Source organism: Hyperolius riggenbachi, chromosome 2 (genome assembly GCF_040937935.1).
Source record: "Hyperolius riggenbachi isolate aHypRig1 chromosome 2, aHypRig1.pri, whole genome shotgun sequence".
In the NCBI taxonomy this organism is placed as follows: Eukaryota; Metazoa; Chordata; class Amphibia; order Anura; family Hyperoliidae; genus Hyperolius; species Hyperolius riggenbachi.
Genome location: NC_090647.1, coordinates 369,729,906 through 369,746,293, shown reverse-complemented (window position 1 = coordinate 369,746,293; position 16,388 = coordinate 369,729,906). Strand labels below are relative to the sequence as shown.

General features: G+C 43.6%; 2 long non-coding RNA genes across 2 annotated transcripts in view; one reads left to right on the top strand and one right to left on the bottom strand.

Annotated features, from left to right (window-relative positions):
* LOC137544486 (uncharacterized) overlaps positions 1 to 15,752 on the bottom strand; it is an 81,845-nt gene extending 66,093 nt beyond the window's left edge. Inside the window, exon 1 of the long non-coding RNA XR_011025878.1 lies at positions 15,356 to 15,752. This is a non-coding gene — a long non-coding RNA (uncharacterized lncRNA). The remainder of the gene's footprint in view (positions 1 to 15,355) is intronic.
* Positions 1 to 16,388, top strand: part of LOC137544488 (uncharacterized) — a 227,131-nt gene that overhangs the window by 117,385 nt on the left and 93,358 nt on the right. The gene's annotated exons all lie outside the window — the stretch shown is intronic.

Below are 16,388 nucleotides of genomic sequence, written 5' to 3'. Positions count from 1 at the left end.
AATAAACCCAGTTTATCTAACCTTTCTCGATAAGTGAGACCTTCCATCCCACGCATCAATTTTGTTGCTCGTCTCTGCACCTGCTCTAAAACTGCAATATCTTTTTTGTAATGTGGTGCCCAGAACTGAATTCCATATTCCAGATGTGGCCTTACTAGAGAGTTAAACAGGGGCAATATTATGCTAGCATCTCGAGTTTTTATTTCCCTTTTAATGCATCCCAAAATTTTGTTAGCTTTAGCTGCAGCTGCTTGGCATTGAGGACGATTATTTAACTTGTTGTCAATGAGTACTCCTAAGTCCTTCTCCAAGTTTGATGTCCCCAACTGTATCCCATTTATTTTGTATGGTGCTAGACCATTAGTACGTCCAAAATGCATGACCTTACATTTGTCAACATTGAATTTCATCTGCCATGTATGTGCCCATATAGCCATCCTATCCAGATCCTGTTGCAATATGACACTATCTTCCTGAGAGTTGATGATTCTGCACAATTTTGTATCATCTGCAAAAATAGCAACATTGCTCACTACTGCATCTACTAGGTCATTAATAAATAAATTGAAGAGCACTGGACCCAGAACAGACCCCTGTGGGACCCCACTGCTAACAGTCTCCCATTTTGAGTACGATCCATTGACCACAAATCTTTGTTTTCTGTCCATTAGCCAGTTCCCTATCCATGAACACAGACTCTTCCCCAGTCCTTGCATCCTCAACTTTTGCACCAGACTTTTGTGGGGAACAGTGTCGAAGGCCTTTGCAAAGTCCAAGTATATCACATCTACAGCATTCCCAATATCCATATTAGCATTCACTACCTCATAAAAGCTGAGCATGTTAGTCAAACAGGACCTGTCTTTAGTAAACCCATGTTGATGCTGAGAAATAAGATTATTTTCTACTATGAAGTCATGTATAGTATCTCTTAGTAACCCCTCAAATAGTTTGCATACAACTGATGTTAAACTTACAGATCTATAATTTCCTGGATCAGATTTTTTGCCCTTCTTAAATAATGGGAAAACGTGGGCTGTACGCCAATCCACTGGGACTCTGCCAGTTGCAAGAGAGTCACAAAAGATAAGATAAAGGGGTTTATCTATAACTGAACTTAATTCCCTTAGGACCCGAGGATGCATGCCATCCAGGCCAGGTGCCTTGTCTATTTTTAATTTATTTAGTCTTGCCTTCACTTCTTCCTGCGTTAAGTATTTAATATTACAGTTAGAAGATTGAGACTCTTCCGCCTCTGTAGTTTGCAACAGTGCTGTTTCTTTTGTGAAGACAGAAGCAAAGAAAGCATTTAATAACTCTGCCTTACCTTGGTCATCCACCATTGAGTTCCCATCCTCATCCTTTAGAAGTCCTATACAGTCAACCTTTCTTTTTTTAGAGTTAATGTACTTGTAAAACTTTTTTGGGTTAGATTTGATATCCTTAGCGATTTGTTTTTCAGCTTCAATCTTTGCCTGCCTAATTTCTTTTTTACAATTTTTATTGCACTCCTTATAATTTCTTAGTGCAGCCTCGGTCCCCTCCTGTTTTAAGACCTTATAGGCATTCTTTTTCCTCTTCATTTTATCTTTAACCTTTCTATTCATCCATAGAGGCCTTTTTTATTCCTAGACATTTTGTTTCCATATGGGATATACATACTACAGTATTGATTGAGTATAAGTTTAAAAGCTTGCCATTTCCCTTCAGTGTCTTCCCCTTGTAGTACATTATCCCAGTTCACCAAACTTAGTGCCTGCCTAATTTGAGTGAACTTTGCTTTTCTAAAATTCATAGTTTTAGTGGTCCCGCTGCCCCGTGACCTATCAGTCACCAGATCAAACGTTATCATGTTGTGATCACTATTTCCCAAATGTTCTTGAACCTGCACATTTGATACATTATCTGGTCTATTAGAAATGATCAGATCCAGTAACGCATTCCCCCTAGTTGGTTCAGTTACAATTTGAGTCAAGTAATTGTCCTGTAGTGCTGCCAGAAATCTGCTGCTTTTACCAGAATGGGTAGCCTCAATACTCCAGTCAATGTCTGGAAAGTTGAAGTCGCCCATAATTATGACCTCATTTTTACCTGCAGCTTTTTCAATCTGCTGTAGTAATCGCAGTTTTGCAGCTTCATTAATAAGAGGTGGCCTGTAGCATACCCCAATAAGCAATTGGCAACTTTTATTTCCACCATGAATATTTACCCAAACGGACTCCACATCTTCGCAATCTTCCTCCATCTCATCGTTGAGGACAGCTGTAAGAGAATTCTTAACAAAGAGACAAACCCCTCCACCTTTTTTCCCTGTTCTATCCCTCCTAAACACATTGTATCCTTTTAAATTAGCTATCCAGTCATGGCTTTCATCCATCCATGTCTCGGTTATTCCCACAATGTCATAGCCTTTGTCATTCAGAATGAACTCTAGTTCGTCTATTTTATTTGCAAGGCTCCGAGCATTGGTTACCATGCACTTTATATTTTTACCACCACATTTACCAATTTTGTTTACAAGAAATGGGCTACTTGAATTTTTACCAACCTCCTTAATCTTTACACTGTCCCCACCCCCCTCTCCACCCTCCATAATGATAGGTTCCCACTGTCTTTTTACCTCATCTTGTCTACGTATTGAGACTTTATCCTCCCGCCTCCCCCCAGATCCTAGTTTGAAATCTCCTCCAACCGTTTAGCCATCTTCTCTCCCAATGCAGCTGCACCCTCCCCATTAAGGTGCAGCCCATCCCTGCTGTAGAACCTGTAACCGACTGCAAAGTCTGCCCAGTTCTCCAGGAACCCAAACCCTTTCTTCCTACACCAATTTCTCAGCCACTTATTTAACTCCCTAAGCTCCCTCTGTCTCTCAGATGTAGCACGTGGCACTGGCAGTATTTCAGAAAACACCACCTTGGAGGTCCTTGCTTTAAGTTTATCTCCAAGTACCTGAAAATCATTTTTGAGGACCTTCCATCTCCCACTAACTTTGTCATTGGCGCCAATGTGTACCATGACAGCCGGGTCTTCCCCAGCCCCACCCAGTAATCTGTCAATTCTTTCCGCTACATGCCGAACCCGAGCACCCGGGAGGCAACAGACTGTACGGCATTCGCGGTTTCTTCGACAGATTACCCTATCTGTCCGCCTAATAATTGAATCCCCTACCACCAGTACCTGTCTAGCCTTAGCTGCACTCCTATTCCCTTTCTCGTTACAGCAGTCTGCCCCTTGGTTGCTAAGGAGCACATCCTGCTGCAGCATTGCTACTCCTGAATCATCCTCCCCAATATTACGCAAACAAGCATACTTATTAGTGAGGGACAACTCGGGACTAGCCTCCCTGCCACTTTTTCCCCTACCCCTTCTAACTGTGACCCAACTAGCGGCTGCCTCTGCTTCTTGGTCCGGCTGTACTCCACCCTCCTCATCTTCAACGGTTCCATCCAGTGTCTGGATCGTGAGATCCAAGCTCTTCTCCATGTTGTGTATGCTTCTCATGCTTCTATGTTTTATGGATATTACATAGAGATTGCATGTGAAAAGGTGTATCTGTGTTTTCTCTACTCAAATAGCAATAGAGTGGCTTTGCAGCATCTCTGTATTGCTGCAGGAGCTCAGTGATAATTTTTTGGACAGAGGTTTGACAGAGCATTAAAATGTCCATTTACCTTCCTCTAAATTATCCACATGGACTCAGTCTATTTGGTGATCAGAGCAATGGGCCCAATGTTATCACTGTGCCTAGGATACAGTTTGGTCTTAACCTCCCTGGTGGTAACCCCCTAGTCAGGCTCTGAGCGGAAGACAGCAGCTCAGAGGTAACCCCGAGCCAGACTCTTGGTAGCCTTGCCACTGGGAGGTCTATGCAAAGTATAGCACTCAGCAGGCATTTCAACTCACCTCCCCCAGGTTCCAGACAATTGCAGCTATTCTCCTTACTGTTTTCCGAGGCTCTGCATCCCTGAAATCGGCGGTTGTCGTTATGATGACAGACTGCAATCTCACTAAAGGGTTACAGTGCCACCCGGAGGATGGAGGGAGGTGAATAAGTGCTGGGCTGCTGCAGATGTTTTTAGCAGCATGATGTTTTACTGGTTTTAGGGTCTGAAAGAGTGCAAAAATATTGCACCACTTTTAGACCTTAAAATCCAGAAATAATCATACCGCTAGGAAGTTCAATCAAGCTCTGCATAGTTCTTTAGAACCTAAATGACTATATACACAGTCTTACATACACTAACATTATGCATGCAGCCCTACATACACGACAGGATATACACATCCCTACATACACTGACACTATTTCATAACTACTAGTTAAGAAGCCTTTGCAGGTGTAGAAATATATGATTATCTCACTAATATTATAAATGCGAATGTTTGGATGTTTGGATGTTTGTTACTCAATCACATAACAATGGCTGAACGGATGTGAATAAAATTTGGCGCACACACATAGTACATCACCTAGAATAACATATAGGATACTTTTTATTCCCATAACCAAAAAGTGGGGGAGACAAATACAAATTTCACTGGAAAATGTAAACTGCAGCCATTCTTACACTGTTTATGGTAGGGTTCTCAAACTTTGCAGAGTTGGTCACAAGGTGACTGACTGGGATTAATATTCAGAAAAGTTAGTGGAGCCTACAAAAACCAATCAAAATTTACCTATTGATTTTTAAGGGGAATATTTAATTACTGCCATTCTTGCACTGTTAATGGCACAAGCCTCAAACCTGGTACAGTTGGTCATTGGGTGACTGGGGTTCAAATTCAGAAAAGGGGGTGGAGCCACAAACAGCCAATCAGATTTGATTCATTTCAATGCAAATTATTGATGCCAAAGGCCGCAAAGCTCACAAACTTGGGCATTAAGTAATTGTGTGTTAGGGTTAGAAAAAGTGGGCACAACCAACACCAGCCAAATATATACCTGGGCAACACCAGGTCATTAGTGGGTGGAGACAAATACAAATTTCACTGGAAAAATGTAAACTGCAGCCATTCTTACACTGTTTATGGTAGGGTTTTCAAACTTTGCACAGTTGGTCACTGGGTGACTGGGATTAATATTCACAAAAGTGGGTGCAGCCAACACCAGCCTAATACATACCTGGGCAACTCTGCGTCATCAGCTGGTACTGAAATAAGCCAGTTGATCATTTTGTGTCAAGATCAAACTTCAGTGAGAATGAGTTTTTGTGAGAAAGTTGACTTTTTATGATAATGAAACACTTTGTAATGAATTAATATGCATCTGATCATTTTTTTAAATAACTTAAATATGATGTAAATTGCCACCAGAAAACAAATTGTCACTGCATAAACATTTGCCCATGACTCTACATTAAAAAATTTCTTTATTTAAATTAACAAAGCTTTTGATGTATTTGAAAGTTTTAACTTGAACCATTTATCCTACTTCTGCATTAAGGTTAATTAACAGAAAGCTACAGCAGGGGCGTTCCTAGGGTCCTTGAAAATCGGTGGCACCTGGGGGCACTAGGCGGGGGCTATGTGCGGCGCGCACATCGCGCCGCTGCAAAAATGGGCATGGCCATGCAGTGAGTGGGCGTGGCCATGGGTGGGGCCAATCGTACATTAGATTAGGACAGTGGTGGCGAACTTTTTGGAGGCCCAAACTGCAACCCACAAGTCACTTATCTATCGCAAAGTGGCAACAGCAACAGCTTTTCCCATAGTCTCGCAGTTAGCAATCATGTGACCCCCAACAAGACAAATTCAGCAATCATGAGGCCCCTATCAAGACAAATTTAGAAATCATGAGGACCCCAACAAGACAAATTCAGCAATCATGAGGCCTCCAACATGACAAAGTCAGCAAGCGTGAGGCCCCCAACAAGACAAATTCAGCAATCATGAGGCCCTCAACAAATCATGAGGCACCCAACAAGACAAATTCAGCAATCTTGAGGCCCTCAACAAGACAAATTCAGCAATCATGAGGCCCCCAACAAGACAAATTCAGCAGTCATGAGGCACATAAATAGACAGCATTTCACATAAATAGGCAGAATGCCCCCTTAATATGGTAGACACCTCTCACCTGGCTTCTGAATTCTCCTCTACTGGCTGCTGTACCTGGCGATACTGTTTTTGGCTGGATTGGGGATGATGTGTGAGCTGAAAGGCCTGGCAGTGATGCCATAGCCTGGCTGGCGGTGATGCTGTAGCCGATGTTGTAGCTGGGTTGGCTGGCAGTGATGTTGGGATGTGCTTGGCTGGTTGAACTAAATGCTGGCCTGACTGGTGGTGATGCTGTGGCCTTTTTGATAGTGATTCTGGGCTGGTTGGCTGGTGGTGATGCTGGGCTGGCTGGCCTGGATAGTTTAGGTAGCGACAGGTGTCTTCTAGTTAAGGTAGCACCAGGAGTACCCCAGTTTAGGTAGTGACAGGAGCCCCCCAGTTCAGTTAGTGACAGGAGCCCCCCAGTGTAGGCAGTGACAGGAGCCCCCAGTTTAAGTAGTGACAGGCACCCCCCAGTTAGGTAGTGACAGGCACCCCCCAGTTAGGTAGTGACAGGGACCCCCAGTTGGGTAGTGAGTGACAGCAGGGACCCCCATTAGGTAGTGAGTGACAGCAGGGACCCCCATTAGGTAGTGAGTGACAGCAGGGACCCCCATTAGGTAGTGAGTGACAGCAGGGACCCCCATTAGGTGGTGAGTGACAGCAGGGACCCCCATTAGGTGGTGAGTGACAGCAGGGACCCCCATTAGGTAGTAAGTGACAGCAGGGACCCCCATTAGGTAGTAAGTGACAGCAGGGACCCCCGTTAGGTAGTGAGTGACAGCAGGGACCCCCGTTAGGTAGTGAGTGACAGCAGAGACCCCGTTAGGAAGGGAGTGACAGCAGGGACCCCCATTAGGTAGTGAGTGACAGCAGGGACCCCCATTAGGTAGTGAGTGACAGTAGGGACCCCCATTAGGTAGTGAGTGACAGCAGGGACCCCCAGTTGGGTAGTGAGTGACAGCAGGGACCTCCATTAGGTGGTGAGTGACAGCAGGGACCCCAATTAGGTAGTGAGTGACAGCAGGGACCCCCATTAGGTAGTGAGTGACAGCAGGGACCCCCATTAGGTGGTGAGTGACAGCAGGGACCCCCATTAGGTGGTGAGTGACAGCAGGGACCCCCATTAGGTGGTGAGTGACAGCAGGGACCCCCATTAGGTAGTGAGTGACAGCAGGGACCCTAGTTAGGTAGTGAGTGACAGCAGGGACCCCCATTAGGTAGTGAGTGACAGCAGGGACCCTCTTGTATTCATGTATTGTCATTTTGCTGTATGTCACCCCTAAATATTGACTGTAACCTAAACTAATGTCCAGCGCTGCGTAATATGTTGGTGCTTTATAAATACAATAAATAAATAAATATTAATTGATTGAAGATCGGTAACTACTGTGAATTCCATGTGAATGTGCAGTAGGTACTGAGTAAGAAATTGTAGTTGGATTTAAAGGATAAGCCAAAGTTAAGTATATCCTACTTCAGACTGATCCATAGCAAAAGAATAGCTACTGTCCTCTCATCTTAAGAATATTCATAATTTCCTTAGTTAAGCCTGGATTTCGTCAAGAAAAGATCCTCTTACCACCAGAGAGTATGAAATGAATACATGGACAGTTTTTTTCTCCATTAATATTAGTGGCTAGAACAAAGAGATTGATTTTTCTACTGAGCTATGATATGATTATATGATATCGACAGCAGGTTCCAAACAAGATCAGTCAGGAAAATTAATAAATATTAAAAGTTAGATAAGAGTTAAAGAGAGGAGGGTGTGTCTTGCTTTTAGGTAAACCACACATTTAACATTTTGTGCTTTGCTCTACATTACTTTTTATAAAAAAAATGTTTGACACTTGCCCATATGCTATTCACTTTTTCTCCTGAGTTATCTCCTGTGAGATAATTTTCATATTCACTTTAAATTAACTTTTAAGCATTTTACAATTGAAAAAGTACTTAAAAGTTGGTAAAAAAAAAAGTACTATAAATAATTTTGAGCATTTTCTCGCTTGCTATTGGATTAAAAATCATTTTATGACAAGGGGCCTGATTCACAAAGCGGTGCTAACAGTTAGCACGCTGGTGAAAAGCCCTTTATCATGCCTAAACTCAGTTTAGGCATGATAAGTTTAGGTGTGATAAGTTTAGGTGTGATAAGTTTTAGGCATGATAAGTTTAGGCATGATAAGTTTAAGCACCAACTGCGTTAGCACCGCAGTGCACAGCTGATCAAAAGTTTTGCGCTAGCAAAGTTTGGTGCACTTCGCATAGAGTTTAATGGTGCTGCTTTGCGTGCGGGACTTTGCACGCTATCTACACTTAACTAAACTTAGCATGCCTAAACTTATCACACCTAAACTTATCACACCTAAACTTATCACGCCTAAACTGGCTTTTCACCAGCGTGGTGCAATGGTTATCACGCCTAAAGTCTCTAACTGGGTTAGCACCGCTTTGTGAATCGAGCCCAAGGTGTGAAAATATCACAAGGAGAAAACTCAGGTGAAAATATGAATTGCATATGGCTCTATATGCTAAATTTCATTGTCATTTAATAAAAGTATCAGGCTAGCTATGTAAAGATTTCAATCTCCCTCTGTCTCATTACACTCAATGGAATGTTCAACATGCAGTGTAAATGGGATCCAGTCTCGGAAAACCCCTTATCAGCTTTAGTTTACTGAAGTTGGCAAAACTGCCATATGTTCATGCTCTAATTTCAGGGTCTAGAAGTCTAATATCTTTAATTAGTCACTGATTTGCATCTGATAAACAACATAATGTTTATTGCAAGTGGAAATGTGCGGTTTGGCTACCAGGTTCTTTATCATAATAATTAGAGGGAATAGGATGATGTGGTTAGCCTAATTTACTATCACTTTTGCAGAACAATTCAGTATAAACCTTATGGTAACAAAAATAGTGCGCATTTGATCTCACAAAACAAGAACATCGCTAAAATTATACTACATAGTTAATGAGAATTGTACTTATACACGTTTAAATGATCAATCCATATCTGTTTTCTCAGTCGCTCTAGCACTAATAAATAAAGTTAGTGTACTGAATACAAACTATAGTTCAGTTCTTTAATAGCATCAGCCAGTGCAATGTAATTCAAAATCTAAGTACTGGACCGGTACTGTAACCCCTGAAATTGAATAACAGGATTCGTGACATTCCAAATGAATTACACTAACAGTATAGATTTGATGTAAAAATTTTAAGAAACCATTTGTAGAGACAGGGTATGAGAGTAGTTAATTGGATAAAACTATAGGATAGGTACAGTCAGTAAGGGAAATTAGATGAGCTAGTTACCGGTAAAAGGAAGTACTGCAGGAGGATATTAATGCCATCAGTATGCCTTGTTGTTAAGCATAAGATATGGAAAAGGAGTTTTAGGAAGCCCTGGGGAATTTTAAAGCAGGATAGAGTCCTTTGATGTGTTCTCCCTAGACACCAGCCACTCCCCTTCAGTATAGGTAATGAGATGATCTCTCCTCCATTACTTCCAGTGTAGGTAGCCAGATGACCCCTCCCCCTTTCCCTCTAGTATAGATAGCCAGATGACTCCCTTAATCCCTCCTTTTCCCATCCCCTTTCAGTATAGGTAGTCGCTCGTCTCTAGTGCAGAAGCTTCCTCTTCCTTTCCGTCTCCAATGCTGCCCAAGTCCATAGCCACTGATCACAATGCAAACTCGCAAACGAAGGCAAGGTGGCTGCTGCACAGGCAGCTGGCAGCAGAGTACAGTGGTCAGGTGCTTGCCTGATCTCCCTGCACTGCTTGCAAATGCTGGTTTGGTGCCCTTGCTCCTGTGGTGCCCTAGGCCTTGGTCTAGGTGGCATAGGCCTAAATACGGCCCTGACAATAACAGAGATTATACGTATAGTTACAGCATTATTAATCACATAAAATCGAAAAGTATGTGTCATGCAACATGGATCTTGTAGTGTCCATGTGACAAACAATATATTGAACACACAAGCAGGCAGCTCAGGTTAAGAGCAGAAGAGCACATCTAATTTATGAGAAAGTATTTACAGTATTGTGTGTCTGCATTTTGTGGAGGCAGAAAGTGGTGACAGGGCTCAGGGAGATGAAGGTAAAAAGGAGGGTGGTAAAGGTATAACATGACAAAAGATGTCTAAAAAAGAGATCATAGGGATATTAAAAATAAATACCATACAATCACGCAGAATAAACATAGACCTAAATCCTACCTGCCATTAATAAAGGCGCGAACATCAAATTGTTGGTTTGCAAATTTTCCTAAACATTCACAAAAGGGCAAATCGTCATAGACTTAAATGGCCAGGCACATTCTAACACCTATAGGGGCTGTTTTGGGCCTCAAAATGGATGGACAAAGTAGTGTTTTAATATCTAAAGGGCAGAAATCACATTACATTCCAAAATTTGTGGATTAAAGTGCTTTAAAACAACTGGCATTTGTACATGTCCATCAGGTAGTGTAAGGGTTAGGCCCGGTTCACACTGTCAGATGAAACAACGTGTTTACTGCACCCCAAACAACCGCAAAGAGCTTTAGTGATAACGGCAGGTAAGCAAATAATTGTTTTTACTAGTTAACACCTCAGGGACGTAGATGTTAGTCCTCTCGGCGGCAGTCTTTGTGTTGTGGTGTATAGTGGTTGCCGTGCTTGTGCGCACATTCGTAGGAGTGCACTCGATTGCAGTTTTCCAGCCCCTGGCATATACATGTTTGAAAAATTATGTTTTGTTACAGCTGCTGTAGCAGAGGCCAGAAGAATTTGGCTTATCTATTTTTGAAAACAAAATTTTGTTTTCAGCTGCTGTAGTAGAGGCCAGAACAATTGTGCCATATACAGGTGGGAATACAATTGGCTTATCTATTTAAAAAAAAAAAATGTTGCAACCGCTGTACAGCAGGTGACAAGGCTCCTTCGGTGGGGATTTAGTTGGTGTACTACTAGGACCAGCACACCTTTTTCTAACAGCTTAAGTGTGCACTGGGAACACAAAACAGAAATATAACAATAGCAAGAAAAAAATCAGTTATCTAGTCGGTGCACTACTAGGACCTGCAGACCTGTCTCCAACAGCTAACATGTACATTGGACACACAGAACAGCAATGTTTATAATTACACATTCAGACAGCCAGTGTTCAGCATGCCAGTGAATCCCTCCCCCTCCTCTTGTAAAATGTTTGACATCACAGTGGGAGGCAAAGGAGAGAGGATCCATAGAGATTGGCTGGATAGAGTGCTAGCCCCACCTCCCTGAGTAGATCGAGAGATTAGAGGCGGGAGTGTATGATTGCAGAGGCAAGCTAATGGTGACAGTCTTCTCTGCACCAGGACAGGGACTGCGAGCTCAAAGCCTGTGCAAGGTAGAATGTGAGTTCATTCTCCTCACTGTCAGCCCACGCTGTCTCTCGGCCCTTCTCCGACATCCTCAAAATGTGCACAATCTTCCTGCTACACCTCTCTCTTCCCTATTAGCACCCTCAATGTGCCCTGATTCTGCTGCACCCCTCACTCTACTGCACCCCTAACTCTGCTCCCCATCACCCCTCACTTTGCTGTACCCCTCACTCTGCTGCACCCACACTCTGCTCCCCATCACCCTTCACTCTGCTCCCCAGCACCCTTCACTTTGCTGCACCCTTCACTCTGCCCCTGGTCCCTCACTCTGCTGCACTGCACCATTCCCTCTGCTCTCCAGCACCCCTGACTCTGCTCCCCAGCAGCCCTTACTCTGCTGCACCCCACACACTGTTGCACCCCACCACCCTTCACTCTGCTTCCCAGCACCCATCACTCTGCTGCACCCTGCCCTCAGCTCCCCAGCACCCCTAACTCTGCTGCTCCCTTCACTCTTCTCCCAGCACCCTTCCCTCTGCTCCCCAGCATTCTCTGCTGCAGCGCTCACTCTGCTGCACCTCTGATTCTACTCCCCACCACCCCTCAATTTACTGCACACCACACTATGCTGCACCCCACACACTGCTGCACCGCACCACCGTTCACTCTGCTCCCCAGCACCTCTCACTCTGCTACACCATTCACACGGATCCTCAGCACCCCTCACTCTGCTTCACCCTTCACTCTGCCCCCACCATCTTTAATTCTGCTCTCCAGCACAACTCACTCTGCCCCCCACCACCCTACACTATGCTCCCCAGCACCCCTCACTCTGCTGCACACCTCCTGCCCCCACCACCCTTCACTCTGTTCACCTGCATCCCTCACTTAGCTCTCCAGCATCCCTGACTGTGTCCCCCCAGCACCTTCACACTGCTCTCCCCTCTAAATTCTCAATTAGTCAGTGGCCCTCCCATAAATCCCCAAGCATAATAAGAGAGTTTGGAGGTGATATGATGTGTAATATGGCAACCTAAATTGTTTTTGTCAAGGGAGTCATCAATGGTGCCATGACCCGGAAAAGTTTGAGAACCACTTGTCTATTGGTAGTTATGTGTGTGTGAAAAATCAATGTTATGAGTACTGCAGAGGCTTTATACACTAATATGTATACATGATGATTATACACTCATTTATTCCTTTGTGTAAGATGATTTCTTCTAGTATTAAGTTTATTTTTTTTATTCAATCATGCGAGTAATACATAGCATTCTTGAACTGACTGTATATGTGAGTTTTATAACCCAGGGTTTGTTGCAATATTTATGATGTAATTAGGTGTATGAACAGCTAGTAATAATTAGAGGTTAATGGAGATATAGGAGGTTTGATAAGTTTAGGAAAGAGGGATGGTTGTCTTATACCACATTAGGCAACCACCCCTCTTTCCTAAACTTAGTGATGTTGCTCCTAATTAATTCTATGAGGAATGAATGCATATAGTATCGCCCTGAAACAGAATTTCAAGATTGGTATGCTCTTTTATGTTTTATTTATGTACAAGAGAAGCATCATGTTTTAATAAAGTTTCTAAAGTGGTTTTACACATCTTTGAGGTTTATTCTTTAAGTTTCTCCATAGGATTGTGTAATTTATTACTGTGGGTTGAATAATAAAGCAGAGAGAAACTGCCCAGACAGGTTTGGCTGAAGCTTAGAAAGATTTTATGAGAGTTCAGGTATTCAGAAAATGAAATAGCAGTAGTTAGTTAGTCCAGAAGAGCATTCAATGGTCAGTTATGTTTGGTAGGGATGATCAACGAGATACAAAACTCCAAGTGTAAATTATGTATGCAAATGTATGCAGCCTAAAAATGGACCAATCAAGTCCCACCAAGGTTTAAAACTGATTGGTTCGTTTTGAAGCTGCATACATTTGCTAACAAAATTTACATAATCCTGCAGCTAACATCTTCTGCAGCACTTTTATAAAGTGTAAGTAGTGAAGTCACTAACTGTCCCTTAGAGGAGGTCACAATCTTATCCGTGCCATAGTCTGTCAATGTCTTATTTTCCTATTGCAGTAACAAGGGCAATTTTTTGGTGCCAGACAATTAACCTATATATGTTTTTAGGATGTGCATGGCGGGATCCCTTGCAAACATTGGAAGAACATTCAAACTCCATACAGATAGTGTCCTGGAGCAAATTTGAACTGGGGACCCTAGCGCTACAACATAAGCTGCTATCCACTATGCCCCCAATGCTTCCCTTCTACTAAGTGTGCTCGGCAAGAGAGGCATTAAAGGGAACCAGAGAGGAACTTTATTAAAAAATACAAAAAGCTTTTATAAATACCTGGGGCTTCTTCCAGCCCCATAAGCCTGGATCGCTCCCACACCGCCATCCTCCGCTTCCTGGATCGGTGGTACCGGGTCCCGTCACTTCCGGCGGACGCGGCCAATTATCCGCATCACAGGGGCTCCCTCCATACCCGTACGCATGAGGCTGCGCAGTAGGCAGCCTCATGCGTACGTATATGGAGGGAGCCCCGTATGATGCGGACATTTGGCCGTGTCTGCCTGCCAACTGGCCGACTCGTGGCAATGACGGGACCCGGTACCGGCGGATCCAGTCAGCAGAGGACGGCGGCGTGGGAGCGATCCGTGCGTATGGGGCTGGAGGAAGCCCCAGGTATGTATCCCCCTCAACCTCTCTGGTTCCCTTTAAGGACTGGGCCTGCGCAAGGAGGAGTGTGAGTTACTGGACTGAGTGCACTTTGTGCTGAGATGATGAGGAGATTGGAACTATGCCTATGCAATGAATATTCAATTAGTATCAGGATGGGCTCCAACTGTTTAAGCGGATCCGAGATGAAAAACTAACTATAACAAGTAACTTGTCTATGTATCTTATCTAAAGTTTAGATAGTTTACTCAGCAATTCTATCTGCAAACAGCTTCAACAGTTTATGATTATTTATTCCTGTAATACGAGGGCAGCCATGTTCTGTTTATCACATTACACATAGGCAAGCTGATCTGTATCTCCCACTCCCCTCTCCTACTCCCTCTTCCCCTCTGCCTCTGAAATCTCTGGCTAGTAACCTCCTCCTCCTCCTGCCCAGACTGAGCTCCCATAAGCCCTTGCTACTAAGGCTGAGAGTGCCAAGGCTCTTTCAAGAAGCTGTGGGCGAGGCTTGTTCAGTTTATAGGGAATTAGAGTATTAAAACAAAACAAAAAAAGTATTTGGCTTGAGGAATGCCCTATAAACTATATGAAAGGAACACAATTATGCAATGAGTAAAAGTTTATCTTGGATCCACTGTAACCAATTCTACTGCTATAAAGCTCAGGTAGGCTTGCTGCACTTGACAAGTGTTACATCACATATCATACAATAAATCAAAACATTTGCAAACCAAAGTGTGCTTCCTAAGAAGAATAACCAGTAAAAAGCACCCTATTTGGGCAGACCGTGGTTGAAAAAAAATCCAGAAATGGCGTGATTAATTTCCGGATTAGAAACAGACTCACAAATTCGACCAGGATTCTTCCCGTGAATGAGGCAATCACGGAAATGAATGGCCGCAATCACGGAAAATGTTTTAGCTAATAGCAAAGCACCCATACATGCTACAATCACCAAAATTGCATGGATTATAAAGGTGAGATGTGTCAACAACTTAAAAAAAATCTAAAAGAACTTTTCGTTTTTGAGAAAATCAAGTTAAAAGTATTGGTGATTAAAAAGCTGCCCAAACCCGCCGACTAGCAGTTAATAGCAAAGCCCCCTTACATGGTAGGAACACCAAATTTGACAGATATGTTAAAGACGAACTGAACTTTACATTTCAAAACAGATCAACAGAATCCTTTTTAAAAATCTTAGGCAGAAAGTGAAGAAAATATGATTAAAAACATGTAAATACAATGTATAACATAAATCTTTTAACAAGCCTGTCCCACCATTGACGTAGCCTGCTGCGGCGGTCACATGGTTACTGTCCAGCAGGCTCGCAGGGAACACTGGGAGAACTTCTTGTTTGTCAGCAAATTCCACCGACCACTCTCTGCTCACATGTTGTTTACCGACTACGTCATCAGGTGGTGCCTAGTCAGCAGCATGACAGTATGACAGAATGAGCAGAACAGCGGGGCAGACAGCGAGCAGAGCTGGGCAGACAATAGAGGAGAGAGATAAGAGGGAGAGAGAGGCAAGTCATCCATGGAGGGAAGGAGGGAGGAAGGAAGAGCAGTGGAGGGGGAAGAGAGAGGCTAGAAGAGGAGTGGAGGGACAGTGCACTTTACTATGAATGCACTTCTGTAGTGCATTGAGAAGCCGTGGTGTCTGAGATTTTCCTGCCTGTCCCACCCGTGTTAACTGTTGCACTGATTTGATCTGACACAGCTGCTCCGCCCACCATCTTCTCTCTGCTGGCTCATACACCGCAAGCTCTCCTGTAATTGAGGCGGAAGATTAGAGCTTTTGCATGCTCGCTGGATGACAGGAATCACTCTTTTCACACAGCACAGCTGTGCTTCCAGCCTGGACACTGCTGAGACCAGCTTATCTCCTGCATTACCTTGTCTGCTCTCTGGTAATGGGGGGAGGGGATACTTAACCCATTCAGCAGCTCCACTGTATTGCATGCCAAGCTGCAAGGCTCTGCCTCTGTCATTACTTTCCCAACAAGTGTGTAATACATTGCTGTTCAAACAGTGATTTCTGCTCTTTGTTTGTAAGAGTATACATGTTCTTGCCCATAGAGGTTCTCCTGGTGTGTGTGTGTGTGTGTGTGTGTGTGTGTGTGTGTGTGTGTGTGTGTGTGTGTGTGTGTGTGTGTGTGTGTGTGTGTGTGTGTGTGTGTGTGTGTGTGTGTGTGTGTGTGTGTGTGTGTGTGTGTGTGTGTGTGTGTGTGTGTGTGTGTGTGTGTGTGTGTGTGTGTGTGTGTGTGTGTGTGTTAGCCGACTACCTGGCCTAAAGTGTGGATGTAGACAC